The sequence below is a fragment of the Hyperolius riggenbachi genome, chromosome 6, assembly GCF_040937935.1.
Source record: "Hyperolius riggenbachi isolate aHypRig1 chromosome 6, aHypRig1.pri, whole genome shotgun sequence".
NCBI lineage: Eukaryota > Metazoa > Chordata > Amphibia > Anura > Hyperoliidae > Hyperolius > Hyperolius riggenbachi.
In genome coordinates this window covers 247,446,165-247,464,794 of record NC_090651.1, presented here as the reverse complement: position 1 = coordinate 247,464,794, position 18,630 = coordinate 247,446,165, and the positions used below count along the sequence as shown (strand labels likewise).

At 43.2% G+C, this 18,630-nt stretch overlaps 1 protein-coding gene across 1 annotated transcript in view; it reads right to left on the bottom strand.

Moving 5' to 3' along the window:
• Positions 1 to 18,630, bottom strand: part of PRKCZ (protein kinase C zeta) — a 368,822-nt gene that overhangs the window by 261,926 nt on the left and 88,266 nt on the right. The gene's annotated exons all lie outside the window — the stretch shown is intronic.

Here is an 18,630-nt window from a genome sequence, read left to right as displayed (position 1 = left end):
AACTATGCTGGTATTCTTCAAAAAAAGTTGTGCTATAAGCAGTCATTATCACACATCTTTAAAAACCAAACATCAGACTTGCGCTGACCACGGTTTATGCAGATAAAAATCCTAGTAAGGGCCCTTTACCACTTAGCTGCAATCTGCTTCAAAAAGTGGATCACAGCCATTTTTTCGGATCGCTAGAGCACCATGATAAAACTTAAACGCAGTACTCATTTTCCACTACAGCAGTTTGTTTTTCCCTGAATCACAAACGCTGGCCATTCCAGACGGCTGTGAGATAAACGCATATTGTGGGGGGAAAAAAACAGCTTGCGCGATCGCAGGCGCAGGCGATTTGTGCTTGCAATCGCGCTTGCTAGTGGATAGGACCCTGAGGAAGTTGAAATCTTGCGTAAGAATGTATCTAGTTCAACATGTAAGCTGCATACTGTACTTGTGACATTTTAAAACTGTATTGCTCTTTTTTTCTACCTACATAAATGTGACATTTTGTCAAAAGAAATATTTCACGGGAAATAACCCATATACCGTGTGCAGTTAGCACTGTGGCAGCTGCTAATCAGTTGCGGTCACTGCTGCTGGCCCATGCATGCGACACTGCCTGCGGGACAAATGGAATTAACAACTGTAGAAAGCTTTGTAGGCCACTAAAAATAGCTTGGCTGGCCGCATTTCACCCCCTGGTAAGGACTTTGTACATGCCTACCCTACACCTTAGCAAATGTATGCCTACAAAGACATGGAAAAGGTTGTGGTGAATAAGATTATGTAGGCAGAGGAGGTTCTAAACACTAAGGGGGAGATTCACAAAGCCGTGCAAACTGTTTAGCACGGGCGTGCTAAACAGTTAGCACGTGAAGTGACGTTCGCGGACTATTGTTCGCACAAAGTGCCGCGATCGCGGACTTTTGCACGCGCAATTTGCCACCATTCGCGACAAATTGCGCGTGCAAAAGTCCACGAACTGCACTTCATGTGCTAACGGTTTAGCACACTCGTGCTAAACAGTTTGCACGGCTTTGTGAATCAAGCCCTAAAGGTGCGTACACACATGCGACTATAGTCGTTTGTAACGATCGTTCCCCGATCTTTACCAACGACGATCGTTACAAAAAACGAACCAACGACTATTAAGGCAAACGACGAACGAGGCAAATCGCTACAAAACAAAGTTCTGTCTTGGCGGATTTTTACCACCGACGATCGTTAGCAAAAGTGGTACATCGTTGGAAACGAACGTTCGTACCAGGCTGGACATGCGCATTTCTCTTTTTCTCCAAGGAACTTTACAATTTTATGCGCAGGCGCATTAAGTGCTTTTACGTGGTGTAACGTTCGTTCTAACGATGTGATCGTTACACACTTTTTACAACTAACTTTACTTCGGTCGTTCTTTCGTCAATTAAAAGATCGTTCGTCGTTGACAACGAACGATCGTTGTCGCATGTGTGTATGTAGCATAAGTGTCTGTGGAGACAAAACAGAAAATTTGAAGGGAGAAGACAGTTACACAAGCAGGCAGGAGCTAAATGGTGGTCATGTAAAATGCTAAATGGTTTTCGCATGAGGGGTAAAGTTCTAGGTGCCTACAGAGTAGGTTCAAGAAGAGGATAAAGAGGAACTCGACTAAATACAGTATAACTTAATTATGAAAATTGCTTGTTTTTAACTACCGGTATATTAATTCATAAATTTAGTAAATTTTTGCCCATTGTAAAATCTTTTCTCATTCAGATTTACATTTTTATCACAAATGGCGACATCTTTACTGTTGGCGAAGTGCATCACTGCGGAATGTTTGTTTTTTTTATTCCAAAAGTGAGTAGAAACAACACATGCTCCCCCAGAGTGCTCTGGGGCAGAAGGCTCTAGCTCTAAATAACTTAGGCTAAACATCACTGGGAGGGCAGGGTTACATATGAAAATTCAGCGATATATACATATAAGTATTTATGATACTAAAACCAGGATAATTAATGTAAAATTGGGTATTCAGAAAAGTGTATTACATTCTACTATATGTCATTGCCTGTTGGGACAAAAAAAAAATGGGGCAAGGCTGGGTTTGTACAAGTTGGCCAGCTGAGCACTGTAACAATTGTTTCACACATTTGGCTAATTATACTACAACTAGCAGACCCAAGCCCGTCTAAAAACGGGCTCTAGGGTCTGTTTCTCGCCGCTGCCCGCCGCCTGTTACTGCGCATGCATCCACCGCACACCCAGCCGTCCACTCACACGCCCGCCCGGCTCCCCGGCCCCGTCCTCCTGTCTCGGTGAGGCAGGGTCCATGCTGTGCACATGCGCAGTAGCAAAAAGCACAGACCCAGCTACACAGGGACAGCGTGACGCAGGGACACGGGTTTTATTATAGAGGAAGCACTGCAACCAGCAGGCACTTCCTACTTCTAGCAGCGCACTACAATCTATTCTGCACTTCCCAAGTGGCTGGAGGTCCAAGCCATGGTCTGTGTATGAGAGAATATCTGGAGGAACAAGCAACTTCCCTCATGTGATCCAAAGCAGTTGTTTACGTCAGACTGTATTTCATATCTATTTTCCTGAGGTGTGTTCTTCACCTCATAAATATAGATATGTAATACAATCATTCCTGCTGAAAGGTATTTTTCCTCCGAGACAACACTGCATCAATTCCGGTCTTAAGCAAACTTAAACGTGCCTGAATTATGCCTTCTTTCCCAACCTTCAAAATCACATAATTATGCCATTTTCCTTCTGTAACTTTCATACAGCCAAAGACAACACCAATATACTTACACTGTTAAACATCTGCTTCAATGCAGAAAATAGAAAAGAAAAATGTCCTGGAGCGCAAACATTTACGCTGGCGGGGCCAATTTATACAAAAGGCAATAAGCAAATGAGAACAAAAAACTTCCAATCAATCAACCAGCTAATCAAAATAAAATGTATTAACAGTACTGCACAAATTCTAAATGGGTGCTACAAATAAAAGTGGCCCTACATCAGGAGACTTGGCTGCCGATTGACCATCCAATTCGATTATTAAATTCGAATAAGAATCGGTGCTGCCAAGTGCATGCCCGACCAACAAAGCGACCAATTTCGGGCCGGAAATTGGTCGCATGGTCGATCGCGTATGCCGCAAGATGTCAGGCCAAAGTTGGTTGGACAGGTGTGTGGCGGTATGGCAGCGATTTACAGAAAGAGCGATGAGACGACAAAACTCCTGCCGCAATGTATAAATGTGCCCATGTGTACATTTATACATTACCTGTTCTGTTGCAGCCTCCGCACAGTGTCCGTAACCTCCGGGCGGCTCTCCGACGCTATGCGCCGACGTCAGACACTATGCACCAGTAGCGTGTATGGAGAGCCGCTCAGAGGTTACGGACATCGCGTGGAGACTGCTACAGGACAAGTAACATATAAATGCACACGCTGGGGGAGGGGGGGGGGGAACGTTTATACACTGGGGGAGAACATTAATACAATGGGGCAGCGGCGGTGCAGACTCAGCAGATTCCCTGAAGATTTCATGCCGAAATCAGACGGGAATAGTCCTGTAGTATATCGGCAGAATCAACAAAAAGCCACATTTATCTCTAATCGGATTCGATTAGAGCTTTAAGATGGCCATATGAAGGTGAATGGTGGCCCAATCTGGCAAATGATTAACTACTTAAAACCCAAACCTTTAAAAAACTTTTCAAATCTTTATATGCCCCCAAAATTGGAGGTATATTGTAGAATTGTACTATCATTTTTTAGCCAGCCTAGCCCGCCCATAAAAGGAGTCCCTGTTAATGAGCAAGATAGAGACTGTAGGTTCTTTCTTAACTTGAGTCTGTTACGTCAAAACACTGTGCCATCTCTGTCCCGCTGTACCTTCTCTATGCCCTGCTGTGTCTCCAGTATCCCCCTCTGTGTCACCTCTGTTACCCATGCTTTCAGTGTCCCCCTCTGTGACACCTCTACCCCCCCCCCCCCCCCCCCCCCGTGCCCTCAGTGAACCTGCAGCAACAGATGTATGGGCACCTCTACACCACCACATAGCATATTTTCTGTAGTCATACCATTATGAAGGGCTAGCTAATTGCACCAAAAGCTCAAGTGCCATGGGGTCTAAGCCAAACTTACCAGAGAGCTTATATCATAGATATGAGTCATGAAGGAGATAAAAGCAATGCTTTAAAGAGAATCTGTATTGTTAAAATCACACAAAAGTAAACATACCAGTGTGTTAGGGGACATCTCCTATTCCCCTCTGTCACAATTTCGCCGCTCCCCGGCGCATTAAAAGTAGTCAAAAACAGTTTTAAAAAGTTTGTTTGTAAACAAACAAAATGGCCACCAAAACAGGAAGTAGTTTGATGTACAGTATGTCCACACATAGAACAATCAGGCTGTATACAGCCTTCCTATTGAATCTCAAGAGATCATTTGTGTGTTTCCCCATGCAGCTCACTGAAGAGTTACAAGCTGATTGTTTCTGCCCGGTTGTCTGTAATTCTGCAGTAGGTGACTCATCAGTATGTGAACAGAGGATTTATCCATCTTGTAAAAGATAAGAGAGCAGAGAAAAGCTGGCTTATGTAAATAACACACACACACAGGGGAGTGTGCATAGAGAGGGCCTGCAGTGGGGGCATGCATAGCAGATCACACTGAAGAGTTGGCAGCCTTCCAGACACAGGCCGACAAGTCTGACAGGGGAAAGATAAGCTGATTTATTACAGAGATGGTGATAGTATAAAGTGCTGCAGTAAGCCAGAGCACATTATAATAGGTTTAGGAACCTGTAGGATGGTAGAAAACACAATGACATTTTTGTTACAGAGTCCCTTTAAGAAAAATCTCTAGGCATAAGACAAGGTAAAAAAGCCCAAAACAAAAAAACCTTCAGCAGACAGTAGTGATGGGTATAATGTAAAACCCTATGTTAGTTACCTGGTAACTTCATTTTTAGTAACCTCCAGGACAGGTCCACCATGAGACGACATAGGCTCCTCCCAGGAACAGGAAACGTCCAATTGAGTACTCTATAAATTTTATCAGACACCCTCACTCGCCAGTATAACACAAGAACTGTTCTTTAGGTAACACCAAGGGTGTCATTCATATTATTATCATTAATATAAACGTATATATACATATATACACATACACATACATACATATATATATATATACACATACATACATACATACATATCCCTTAAGTAGGGTGGGTTACGGACCTGTCCTGGAGGTTACTAAAAATGAAGTTACCAGGTAACTAACATAGGGTTTTTCCAGTAACCTCCAGGACAGGTCCACCATGAGAAGATGGGCAAGAATCTTACCATTTAGGGTGGGTTAGCTGCCTGCAGAACTTTTCTTCCAAAGGATTGCTGTCTTGCAGACATCAGATTCACCCTGTAATGTCTTGAGAAGGTGCCAAGGCTTGACCACGTAGCTGCTCTACAGATTTCCTCCGGCGTAGCGCCCGCTCTGTAGGCCCATGACGTAGCTGTTGCCCTAGTAGAATGGGCTCTTACAACCCCTGATAAGTTTGACCCTGTCAACTTATAAGCCTCCTCTATACATAATCTTATCCACTTTGCTATTGTTCTTTTAGACATCTTCATGCCCTTAGAAGCCCCTATAGTATTTATAAATAAAGCTCTAGACCTTCTAATATCTGCTACTGCTTCTAAATAATTTATCAAACATCTTCTGACATCCAATGATGGTTCTGTATTATAAGAAGGTAACGTAATCTCCTGAGATCTGTGAAACCTCGTAGATACTTTCGGTAGAAATTCTTCACATGTCTTCAGAATCACCTTATCATTGTAGATAGTGCAGAATGGTTCATCGCAACATAAAGCCTCCATCTCACTTACTCTTCTGGCTGACGTAATTGCTATTAAGAATATCGTTTTCATTGTTAATAACTTCAATGATATATCTGACAATGGTTCAAAGGGCTCTTTCTTCAACACCCCCAAGACTAAGGATAAATCCCAGGTAGGGATCTTCCTAACAATCAATGGTCTCTTCCTCTCTATAGATCTAAAAAATTGAATGATAAGAGGATCCTCTGCTAACTTAACATCTAAAAATGTTGACAATGCCGCCACTTGGACCTTCATAGTACTAAGGGCTAAGTTCTTCTCCATTCCATCCTGCAGAAATTCCAAAACCATAGGAATAGTATCACCTGAAAACCCTGACTGTTTCTGCCACATATTGAACGTCTTCCAATATTTTAGATATATCTTACGAGTTATATTCTTTCTACAGTCTAATATTGTCGTAATTACTCTCTCTGAAAGACCCCTTTTTCTCAGAGGAGACCTCTCAGAAGCCAAGCGGACAGGTTTAGATTTGGAATGCAACCTGGGCCTCTTCTTGACTTCAAGATCACTGATTCCTTTTGTGGAATCCTCCATGGACCGTCCAATCTCATCTTTAGAAGTATTGGATACCAACTTCTTCTTGGCCAGTCTGGTGTTATCATGATCACCGTAGTCCTTGACTGTATCAACTTCTGTAACACCCGAGGTATTAACTGAATCGGAGGAAATGCATACGCCTTGTTGAATACCCATTTCTGGCTCAGTGCATCCACTGCCTCTGCCCCCTCTCTGGGATTTAGTGAATAAAATCTTTTGCATTTTGTGTTTTGTCTGTTCGCGAATAGGTCTATTTGAGGACGACCCCACTTCCTGACTAATACTCTGAATATCCTGTTTGATATCTCCAACTCTGTATTCGATAGTCTGTGTCTGCTTAGAAAATCCGCCATGTTGTTCAAAGATCCCTTTAGATGAATTGCTGATAACGATAGGAGATTCTCTTCTGCTAACATCAATATTTCCATCGAGAGCTCTAGAAGCTTTTTTGATCTCGTTCCTCCCTGACGATTTATGTATGCCACAGCTGTGGTATTGTCTGTCCTGATCTGAACATGCTGTCCCCTTAATAGATGTAATGACTGCATCAGAGATTCTTTTATTGCTCTTAGTTCCCTGTAATTTGAGGACTGGTTTCTTACTGTTCTTGTCCAAAGACCCTGAAGAATTCTTCCCTCTAAATGTGCACCCCATCCTAGTAGGCTTGCATCTGTAGTCACCACCTTCTGTGTGGGATAACTCCATAATCTTCCCTCTGTGAGGACCTTCTCTGTCAACCACCATTCTAGTGACTTTAGAACTAGTTCCGGTAACGTTAATGTCTTCTCTAGATCCTCCTGTTTCTTGCTCCAGTTCTCCATCATCCAGAACTGTAGGTTTCTCGTGTGCATTAGAGCCCACTGAACAGCTGGAGAAGTTGATGTTAGAAATCCTAATACCTTCATGATTTCTCTTATTGACATGGTTGGATCTGCCTTGCAATCTACTATAATTCTTTTTGTCTTTAATACTTTTTCTTCCGTCAGATAAAGTCTCTGTGTCTGTGAGTCTATCAAGACTCCTAGAAATTGTATTCTTGATGTTGGTTGAAGAACCGACTTGTCCCAGTTTATGATCCATCCCAGATTCTGTAACTGCTCTAGAACCGTCTCTGTGTGATCCTCTGCCTGTTTGTTCGACTCTGCCACAATCAGAAGGTCGTCTAGATAAGGGATAACTAGAATCCCCTTTGTGTGAAAGTCTTTTATTACCTCTCCCATTACTTTTGAAAATATTCGGGGAGCTGACGATATTCCAAACGGTAGGACCTTGAATTGAAAGTGCTGAACTAGTTTCTTTTTCTTTACCGCAAATCTTAGGAATTTCTGGGACGAGTCTCTTACTGGGATGTGCCAGTATGCATCCCTTAGGTCGATATTTGTCATTACACATCCTGGGGTCAGTAAGTTTCTTACAGAAAAAATCGATTCCATCCTGAATCTTAGATAAGATACAAAGGGATTTAAAGGCTTTAGATTGAGTATTAACCTGAACTTCCCCGTCGGTTTTCGTACCAGGAAAATCGTCGAGTAAAATCCTTTGTGTTCCTGACTCTTTGGAACAGGGACCACTACCTCTTCCTTCACCATATTCTCTATGCTGTTTACCAACGCGAATCTCCTTTCCTTGTCTCTTGGAAGAGGAGTCGCCACAAATCTTTTTCTTGGAAATGATTGAAACTGAATTTTGTATCCCTGTCTTACCAGATTGAGAATGAAATCGTTTTTCGTTATTTTTGACCATTGGGAATAATACTGCATTAGCCGACCCCCAACTCTTCCTTTGGCGTCACTTTTTCTCTTTATTGTCTGTGTTACGAAAAAGAAAATTCCTTTTCGCTCCTTCCTTATTAATGGCCCAGGGTTTCTTTCTCTGTTGAAACTTATCCCTATTATCCTGCCTGTTTCTCCTGAAAAATCTTTTGTTCTGAATAAATTTCTTTTTCTTCGGAAACCCTTTCTTCCTATCGGAAGTTCTCTCCAATATTTCATCTAGCTGGGCTCCGAACAGCAGTTCTCCATCAAAAGGTATATTACACACCCTAGCTTTGGAGGCCTGACTTCCATCCCAGTTTTTTATCCAGAGATTACGTCTGGCCGTATTAATTAATGCACTTGTCCTAGCATTTACTCTAATATTTTCTGCTGCAGCATCCGTAATATAATCTGTAGCCTTGGCTACAACCTCTAATGATTCTAAAATTTCTTTTTTAGATGCCCCCCTCTCAACATTTTCCTGAACCTTCTTTACCCAAAGGGCTAATACTCTTGAAACACAAGTCGTAGCTGCCGCAGGTCTAAAGTTAGCTCCAGCTGAAGACCAGGCCTTCTTTAAAGCAAATTCGACTCTCTTATCTTGTGGGTCCTTGAGGTATCCCAGATCCTCAAATGCTAACTCGTTGTCCTTATTCACTTGTGAGAAAGCTGCATCTAATCTGGGGCATCGATCCCATGTCTTTATATCCCCCTCTGAAAATGGAAATCTTTTAACAAACCCTTTGGACATGAATAATTTCCTATCCGGAAATTTCCATTGACTCATTATAGTATTCTTAGTGGATTTGTGAACAGGGAATGTCAGTGGTTCTGATGGCTCCATTCCCTGATATAATTTATCATGAATTGATATTTCTTCCGTCTTTTTGGGTTCTATTTTAAGAGTGTTATTAATAGCTAAAATGAGTTCATCCGTCTCATCCGCTGGAAATCTGAATCTAGAAACCTTCTTAAGATCCGACTGACTTTCCACACTCCTTACTGAGGATGCATCAGACTCATCATCATCTCCTTCATTATCCTCATCCTCTTCCATAGCTTCCTCTTCTGATGAAGAGATCACTCTTCTTTTATTTGATTTACTTTTATGTTTACCCGGTTGTTCTGGCTGTATCGGATCAGAACTATGCTCCGGTGCTGTACCAGCCGCTGTGCCAGCTGATGCTGTAACTACTTCCACTGCCGGATTCACAGCCTCTGATAGAGCTTCTTTCAAAGATTTAATTGTATCTGTCATCTCTTGTTTCATCACTGATCTAATTTCTTCCTGTAATGTGCCTGACTGTTCCTGAACTAACTTCACTAGGCAAGGTTGACAAAACATATCACACATGTCTGGCATAATTATGGGCAAGCTTTGTGTCACAGAGCGGGCACCGCCTTCTTGGCCTTGAAGGGTCAGTAGCTTCTGTACCCTACAATAAAACATATAAAAAAACAGTGTCACCTAAAGTCCTCTACAGAAGAAGGACACCCAGGTGCATATACCTCTAATAGTGATAATACAGCCATCACCCAGACAAGGCATCCATGATTGTGTAGTTAGAAAATGTACTAACTATACATAATAGATAGACTAAAAGATCTTCATCAATCTATTTAGTACTTCAAGACAGCATATACAATATTAATCTGTATATAACAACATCTGTAAAAATACCCCACGGCAGACTATAATATGCGAAATAGCAGAATCCATGTTTATAAAATAATTGCAATCCACTATAATCACGGATTTCAGACATCTGTCAGATACATAATAACTAATAATATGTCAATGAACAGACCTCAGAAAAGACGCTAAGCAGACAACCCGCGTATACTGCTATACTGATAGTGCTATGTATACATTCTGTATATAAACAGACCTCAGCATAGATGCGGCGTACTAGCGTATGGCTCATACCATAAAGGTCACCAAGCCTCCGCCAATCTCACCTTTCCCGGTTCCTGCTTAGCGTCCATCCCGCTCCGCTCTCCAAACGAAATGCCGAGCCATGCGGGTTTCCGGCGTCTCTTCACCCTCGCGACCGGAAGTGACGTCACGTAAGGGCGGAAGTCCAACGTCCGGGCGCCGCCATTGTGGGCAACATCCAGCCAACCCTCCGGAGGCTCAGGACCACTCACTCCGTCACTTCCGGCGCGACCAACGGCCTCCGCCACGCGGGGAGTCACAGACGCCGCATGCTGTGCCCGGATCCACCTCATCCAGGGTAGCCGAGACAGTCTCTGGAGGAGGTAAGAAGAAATCAGCTCCTCCAACCGGATCCAAACTCCTCTCCAGGCAGGTCCACCATACGCCGCCAACCCGGTCCCTGGCACACCTGGCCTGACAGACCGGCGAGCGACATAGAGCACTCTTGTTCCCTGGAACAGGAAACGTCAACTGGCGAGTGAGGGTGTCTGATAAAATTTATAGAGTACTCAATTGGACGTTTCCTGTTCATGGGAGGAGCCTATGTCGTCTCATGGTGGACCTGTCCTGGAGGTTACTGGAAAAATACATCTTTTAGTTATCCAGCAACAGAATAGTCATAGTCAGCTTAGTCCAGTGGTTGCTGCCTACACAATCTGTAAATGTATGCAAAGAGAATCATAGCTGTCAGCTCTTAAGGTGGCACAGCGTGACCAAGCGTCTAGCAAGATGCGAAACGGCCATCGCAAGCCCCAAATGATGCCCGGCACCCCCACCTCCAACTCACTGCCACCGCACTGACCATCAGTTGTACTGCATACTAGTGGTATGCAACCCGTGTTGATGAAATCACTTTGCAATAAAATTGAAGACGGAAGGTGCCCGGATGTCTTTCTCCTTTTCTCTTCCTGGTCACAATATTAGTTTCTTCTTAGTTTTGGTGATCCGATGTGCACACGTCTAAGCAAGTTACATCAAGGGATATCATTTATTTGCCTGTTATCATTCACTTGCACCTACAGACTGTATGATAGGGAGTGCCACTCTCCAAGCGCTGTGTCTACATGTGGAAACTCTTAAGGTGGCCACACACACCATACAATTTTTTAAATATCTGTTCAATTTAAGAATTGCAATCAATTTTTCTGACTGATGGTAACATTTCAAAAATATGACCAATGTACCACACACCTATGTTCATTTTTCCCCCCCAATTATGATAAAAATGATTGTAAACTGAGAAAATTGCTAGGGTGTGTATATTAATTGGCAATCTACCACACACCATACGATCTTTAGAAAGATTGAAGAAAAATATCTGGCATTCCGGATCGATAAAAAAAAAAATCGAAGAAAACGGGAAATCTGATTGGATTTTTCAGTCGAATGAAAAAATTTTTTCGATTGTTTCGGGAGATACGATAGTTTTTATCGAATTGCTGTAAAATCGGATCATTTTACTGTATAGTGTGTGGCCACGTTTAGAGCACAGACTTGTGGTTACTGAGTGTTCGTGTGTTGGGGGTGGGGGGGGGGGCACTATAAGGTAAGGGAGATGGCATTATTTAAGAAGTAAAACATAAAAAGTAGTACAACTGAGAGACTCTGATGGGGCACTAAATGATGGGCGCCATTAGGGAGAACTAAAATGGGGGTACTATATACTGAGGAGCTATAGCATGGGAGTAATGGAAGCATTAGCGGGAAGACACATGGGCCCATATGCAATTCATTTTTTCTATTTTCTTATGTGCCAATAAAAAAGTATTTTAAACCCCCACCAAGCAAGAAAATTATAAAAAATAATGTTGATAGTATTTTTTCAGCTACTTTTTGGTACTTTTTTAATTGTAAAATGCTGATAAGTTGTTTTAAGAAGAAAATGAAAAATTTCTCATAGGAGAAAAAACTCAGGAGAAAAAGTTAATTGCATATGGACCATGGGGTTGAAGTAAACAATAGCACCAAATGGGACAGAATGGTACCAAATATAGGGGGTATTACAATAAAAATACTGTTTAGCAACCTCTTCTAGCCACACCCTCTACTATCCCAAATGGAAAAATGGCTCTGGTCTGAGAGGCACAAACAAGCTCTCGATGTAAAGTAGTTTAAGAACAATGAATCATCATATTCACTTTAAAGTTGACACATTTTAGCAAGTTAGTTAAAACAAAACGTATGACTCAGCTTTCCTATTCTAACTGTGAATATTAATACCGGAGATAAAAAGATCAACAAAACCCCATTAAATGTATATATTAAATATTAATATTTCCTAACAAGTTGAAAGCAGGCAAAACAGCGCTTACAGCAATACGTTTGGGTAAAAGGGAAGGATTTGAAGTCACAAGCAATCGTATTTACATATTAGCACAGTGACAGCTTCCAGCAGCACACAGCGGAGATGTCGGTTTTACAGGAGTACAGCCTTGTCTATTTATGCTGTGTAGAATACATTTAGCGCTATCTATCTCCATGTTGATGTCCCACTTATTTCCTTGGGGTACCTCCCTTAAACTACTGGAGGCTGGTTACTTATTGCTTCCTTGGGAGAAGAAAATTGGAGAGCTAGACTCTCTAAATCAGGGGTCCCTAAACTTTTTCAATCAAGGGCCGGGTCAACATACTTCAGACTGCTGGGGGGCCGGAAAATACATAAAATGATTTAGAAAAACTCTACATTGAACCTAGGTATTGTAGACAGCGCCAATTAACTTGGGCAGCTCTCATGTCTCCCATTTATCCAGAGCCGATATGATGCCACCAACACAGCATATGCAGATAGAATGCCCCTCAACACAGCTTTCTGGCTTCCATGTGGAACGGTGGTGCCAGAACTGCTATGCTATATGTGGGCCACCAATATTTAAAGATGCAGTGGGCGACATCTATAAGTACCGTATATTCCGGCGTATAAGACGACTGGGCGTATAAGACGACCCCCCAACATTTCCAGTTAAAATATAGAGTTTGGGATATACTCGCCGTATAAGACTACCCCTCTTCCAATGCACACCAAATGAAAAAAAAAATCATATACTGGTGCTATGTATGAACAGATACTGGTGCTGTACTGTATGTGGCTCCCAGTATATAACAGTATATAGGCGATTGACTGGTTGGATTGGTCAACTCTCCCTAAGTGGATTGGTCAGCTCTCCTTGTCTACCTGTTTATCAGAGCGGTATGGAAGAATAAATCAGGCTGTGCCCATAAAACACGCTTCTTTCACTTGTTTGGCCCACCCTTGTATCCCATTTACCTCCTTCTCTGCCTCTCATGTCTCGCACATGTGCGCCTGTGCTGCTTCACTACAGTCCTCAGCAGTGAGATCTGAGAGTTGGTAACAGGACAGGGTGTATCACCCGGCATCAATGACAACCGGTGTATAAGACGACCCCCAACATTTCTAAAGATTTTCAAGGGTTAAAAAGTAGTCTTATACGCAGGAATATACAGTAATACATTTTGTGTGTGGGGGCCAGTGAAAAAGCCTCAGGGGTCCGCATTCGGCCCGTGGGCCTTAGTCTTAGTTTGAGGACCACTGCTTTAATAATTTTATTTTTTTGGAAACTATAGAAATGTTAAGTGCAAACAAGAATACCCCCTCAAAAGGAAAAAAATGGTGACAAGCTAAGATACATTTCAGAAAAACTGGAAACTTACAAAAGTTCATATCCCAGCCAGGGCACTATCTGCACTGAGTTTTTTTATATTCTCCCTGTGCCTGTTTGGGTTTCCTGCGGGCACTCCGGTTTTCTCCCACTTCCCAAAAACATAAAGAGAAGTTAATTGGCTTCCCCCTAAATTGGCCCTAGATTATGATACATACACTACATGACACATACATAGACATATGACTATGGCAGGGATTAGATTGTGAGCCCCTCTGAGGGACAGTTAGGTGAGAAGACAATATACTGTGTACAGCACTGCAGAATAGGTCAGCGCTATACAAATAATTATTTTATTAAGTTAATGTAGATCAATTAGTAGTACAAAATGTTAGTTTTTTTATGCTGCAAAACCCATGTTTTTGCTTAGGCAGAGGTTTAGCATTAGTGTATACACCTCATAATACAGGAAACAAGTGGTCATACCCAAAATTCTGATTTAGAGAGGACCTCTAGTACTTGACTGCATGCGTTTCCAGCCACGTTTTGGAAACGCGTGCAGGAGGCCGACACGCCTGACATCAGACAGTGCATAGAGTGCACTGTCTGATGTTCACACTGCATGCGTTCCGGACCTGTGCGGTCCGGGAACGCATGCTGCACGCAGATTTAGCAAAAACGCGCGGCTGTCCCATTCACTTTTCAGTGATGGGATCAGCCACGCAACGCATACAAACGCGGATGGCGTGCGTTCGTACGCGTTGCGTTCCGCATGCATGGCCATTCGCGTTTGTGATGTGAACCGGCCTGCATGTTTATAAGTTGGGGTGGGGGGCACAAAGTAAGATAGTTACCCACAGGGCTGTGGAGTCGGAGTTGGAGTCGAGGAGTCAGAGCAATTTTGGGTACCTGGAGTCGGAGATGGAGTCTGAGTAGGTGGTTTCATAAACTGAGGAGTCGGGAGTCACAGTGGGATGATTTTTGTACCAAATCCAAAGCCCTGGTAAGTATTAGACTAGGGCGTCGGAGTCAAGGAGTTGGACTCTGAACCATTTTGGGTACCTGGAGTTGGAGTTGGTGGTTTCATAAAATGAGGAGTCCGAGTTGGAGTCGGATGATTTTTGTACTGACTCCACAGCCCTGGTTACCCAAGGTATCATTTTTTGAAGGTGTGCCACATTCCTCTGGATTCAAAGTGCCAATGCCATGAAGCAGATCCTGTTTAACTGTAAAGTCACCCTCCCCGATGTGACTGTATTCCCAGTCAGTCCATTTCACAAGCCCCCTAGTGGCCAGACCGCACAATGCCTTTTAATCGGTTTCAGCACACAGACCATGCAATCTGTGGTTGCAATGGGTGCGCGGAAACCGCTGGGAATTTGGCAGCAAAACGACTAGGAGGGAGCTTGTGAGTTATGGTAATACAAATTACACACTATTTCAGGGTATAACTGCCACCACCTCTGTTCAAATGGGACAGAGGAACCCACTGATTCTAGACCTGCAAATAAAACGGTTAAACGAACTCTAGTTTATCTAGCTGAGTGGCGCTCAGGATATAACATAGGAGAAACACACCAAGCATGCTATGAGAGGAGTGGAGAGACTTTGGACTAAAGGACTGTTTAAGATGCATTAGTTTGATTCTCAGGGCCTAATGCAAATCAAAGAGTAAAACACAGCCTGCATCACCCACCCCTGTACAGTATTATCTCGTTATAGTAAACTCCAAGGGACCAGGAAAAGTGGTTTACTGTATCAGAAATTTAATATATCAGAAATTGTCCTAGAAATGGCCCAGCCTGCCCTGGTACATTCTCTGTTGCAAAGGAACAACTCTGTCCTCCCGTTTGAGGTACAGTACAAGCACATGCACATTTGGTGAACTACAAGGTTAAGTATACCTTAGAGCTGCATAACCAGGCTGGACAAATTGCTTGTACAGTATCCAGGTTCCTTAAAAATTGCAGCCGTCACTCAGAGGCAGCCACGTGCTGCCTGTGAGTGGCTCTATAATACCTCTGCAGGCGGGACTCGCAGCACGTGTCCTGCAAAACTTTCTGCTCACACTTGAGCCAATCATGAAGCCTTTCTTCAAGCAGCCAATCATAAGCAACTCATCTGTAATGCAAATGGCTCCGATACCTCCACGGGTGGGACTTAGCGCTCTACTCTCCATTCTCCTTAGCTTTGCAGTGAGTAGGCCCGTTATGATCTACACTACAAGTGAAAGTAGCCTGTATTGCACTCCACACACTACCAGGAGCATCATCGCCAATAAGGGAAGAGGTACCTGGATTGTGTACAATGCCATGGGAGGACTGTGACAATACTTTTATCGGCGATTGCCAAGTGGAAGTAGTAACACTGCATCCTCTTATTTATGTTCACATTATTTTCATTTTACCCAGGATGCTTATTTGTATAGTACTGTATATCCAGCGCCGGTGCCATTGTTCATGTCTTACAATTATTATCAGGCATCAACTCATTTGCAACCATCCTGAAGGCCCCGTTCACATTGCACGCGTTGCCGTCCGGATTTCAGCAACGCATGCAGGAGGCAGACACACACAACATCAGAAAGTGCATAGACTGCACTGTCTGATGTTCACACTGCATGCATTTGGGACCAGTGTGGTTCGGGAACGCATGTTGCACGCATTTTTTTTCACGAAATGTGCAACTGACCCATTCACTACAGTGAATGGGTATCAGCCACGCAACACATGCAAACGCAGATGGCGTGTGTTCGTACGAGTTAGTTCCGATCGCATGGCCATCTGCATTTGGTAAACTACCTCTCCAGGTCCCAGCCAATCTCCATTATAAGTCTATGGGAGCATTGCCTGGTATAGTAAACTCTGATATTATAAAACGGTTATAGTAAACATGTTTTTTGGCCCCTATGGGATGCTGACTCTGGATTTTGTTGTGTTTGAGAGAAACACCTGCAACAAGCATGCAGCCAGTGATGTCAGACCAGAGTCAGAGTCGCACACACTGATGTACGTGCTCATTCTGGGCCAATGACAAAGTGTACCTAAAAGTAAACAAGTGCCACTATGGGGTACTTACCTCAGGAGGGGGGGGGGGAGCTTCTGGATCCTAAAGAGGCTTCTCTGTTCTCTTCAGCAGAGGTGAACCTGTACTGGGAGCACCAAAAATCCACCAGTTGCTGCTGCACGCAGGCCTACCAGTGGCTTTTTGCTCAGTCTCCAGCAGGAATAGCGGAGTCGGATTGGTCTGTTTTACTGTGCAGGTGCAAGCAGACCCGATTGGGGTCGGCTATTTCCGCTGTTGCCAGAGTGTGAATCTGCTAGTGTGTCAGTGTGCAGCAGTGAATATTGCTATGGTTTTGGTTTTTTTGTGGCTGCCAGCGCTAAATCGTGCTGGCTGAGAAGGACGGGGGAATCATTATGCTGTAATCCTCAGGAGTACTCTTGAAGTTTTGACTGTCTTTTACATAATTTTAGATACTAATTTCAAAACGCATTTCTGTAGCGGTTATGCAGTTTGGCTACCTGTATGTATGACTTTGTGAAAGATTAATAAACTGTGTTTCTTCTTAAGTTTTGCCAGACCCCTTTAGCAAACCCTCCAGAGTTTAATCCATTGAATGCTCCTAAAGGGGGATAAACCTAGAGTTCAGGGCTGTGGAGTCGGTCCAAAAATCCTCCGACTCAGTTTAGGATTCCACCGACTCCGACTCCTCGACGAAGACTCCTCTAATTTGCATATTACAATTTTGTTGATTAAAAGTATGTAACATGAAATTCGTCTCTTAACTGCCAACGCTTAGGAATTTTACAAGACAACTGAAGTGAGAAGGATATGTAGACTACTATATTTATTCCCTTTAGACTAAAACTAGTCCTTGATAAGAGTACTTGTAAAAGGTACAAACCGGAACAAAGAACATCTATCAGGCCCTAGGCAATGTAAGTGTGGGTACATGTAAGAATGATGTGCAGGTGCTCTGCAGGGGAATGAGGAGATTCTTCCTCTATTACACATTCTTCATGCACAATCTGAACCAGGTTTATGGGTGATAGACAACACCTCTGTGTTCAATGTGCACAACATTCTCAGTGGATTCCCTGCAGCTCTGTGGGGAGTGCATATGTAGTGTATAGTACTACTGTGTAACAAAGTAAACCTGAGACAGATGAAATTAAAGTTTTATACATACCTGGGGCTTCCTCCAGCCGCCTTCAGGATAATCAGTCCCCCGTTGTCCTCCTCCACCACCTGGATCTTCTGCTATGTGTCCAGGTACTTGAGCCAGTCGGGTGTAGTGCGCATGCACACACTCCCCCGCCAGGAGCATACTACACCTGTGCAGCACTATTGCGCAGGTGCAGAATGTTCCTGGCTGTGGGAGCGGCATGCGGCCGGACAGCGCTGACTGGCTGAATTACCATGACTCATAGCAGAAGATCCGGGTGGTGGAGGACAGCGAGGGACTGATTAGCCTGAAGGGGGCTGGAGGAAGCCCCAGGTATGTATAAAACTTTATTTTTCATCCGTCTCAGGTACCCTTTAATTTGTAGTCACCAAACCAAATTTTAACATATCAAATAATTTGATTTTATTTATTTTATTTTATTTATTTGTTGTATTTATAAAGCGCCAACATATTACGCAGCGCTGGACATTAATTTAGGTTACAGACAATATTTAGGGGTGACAAACAGCAAAATGACAATACAGGAATACAAGAAAACCAGATCACACAGCACAGTATGAGTACAAGGTAATGCTTAGTCAGTCACTGGATGGGAGCATGGAGTTAGGCAAGTTAGGTTCACTCAAATGCATAGCATGGGTGCACAGTAATAGAGGTGCATGATCAGGTAGGACACAAAAGGAGTGAGGACCCTGCCCAAAGGCTT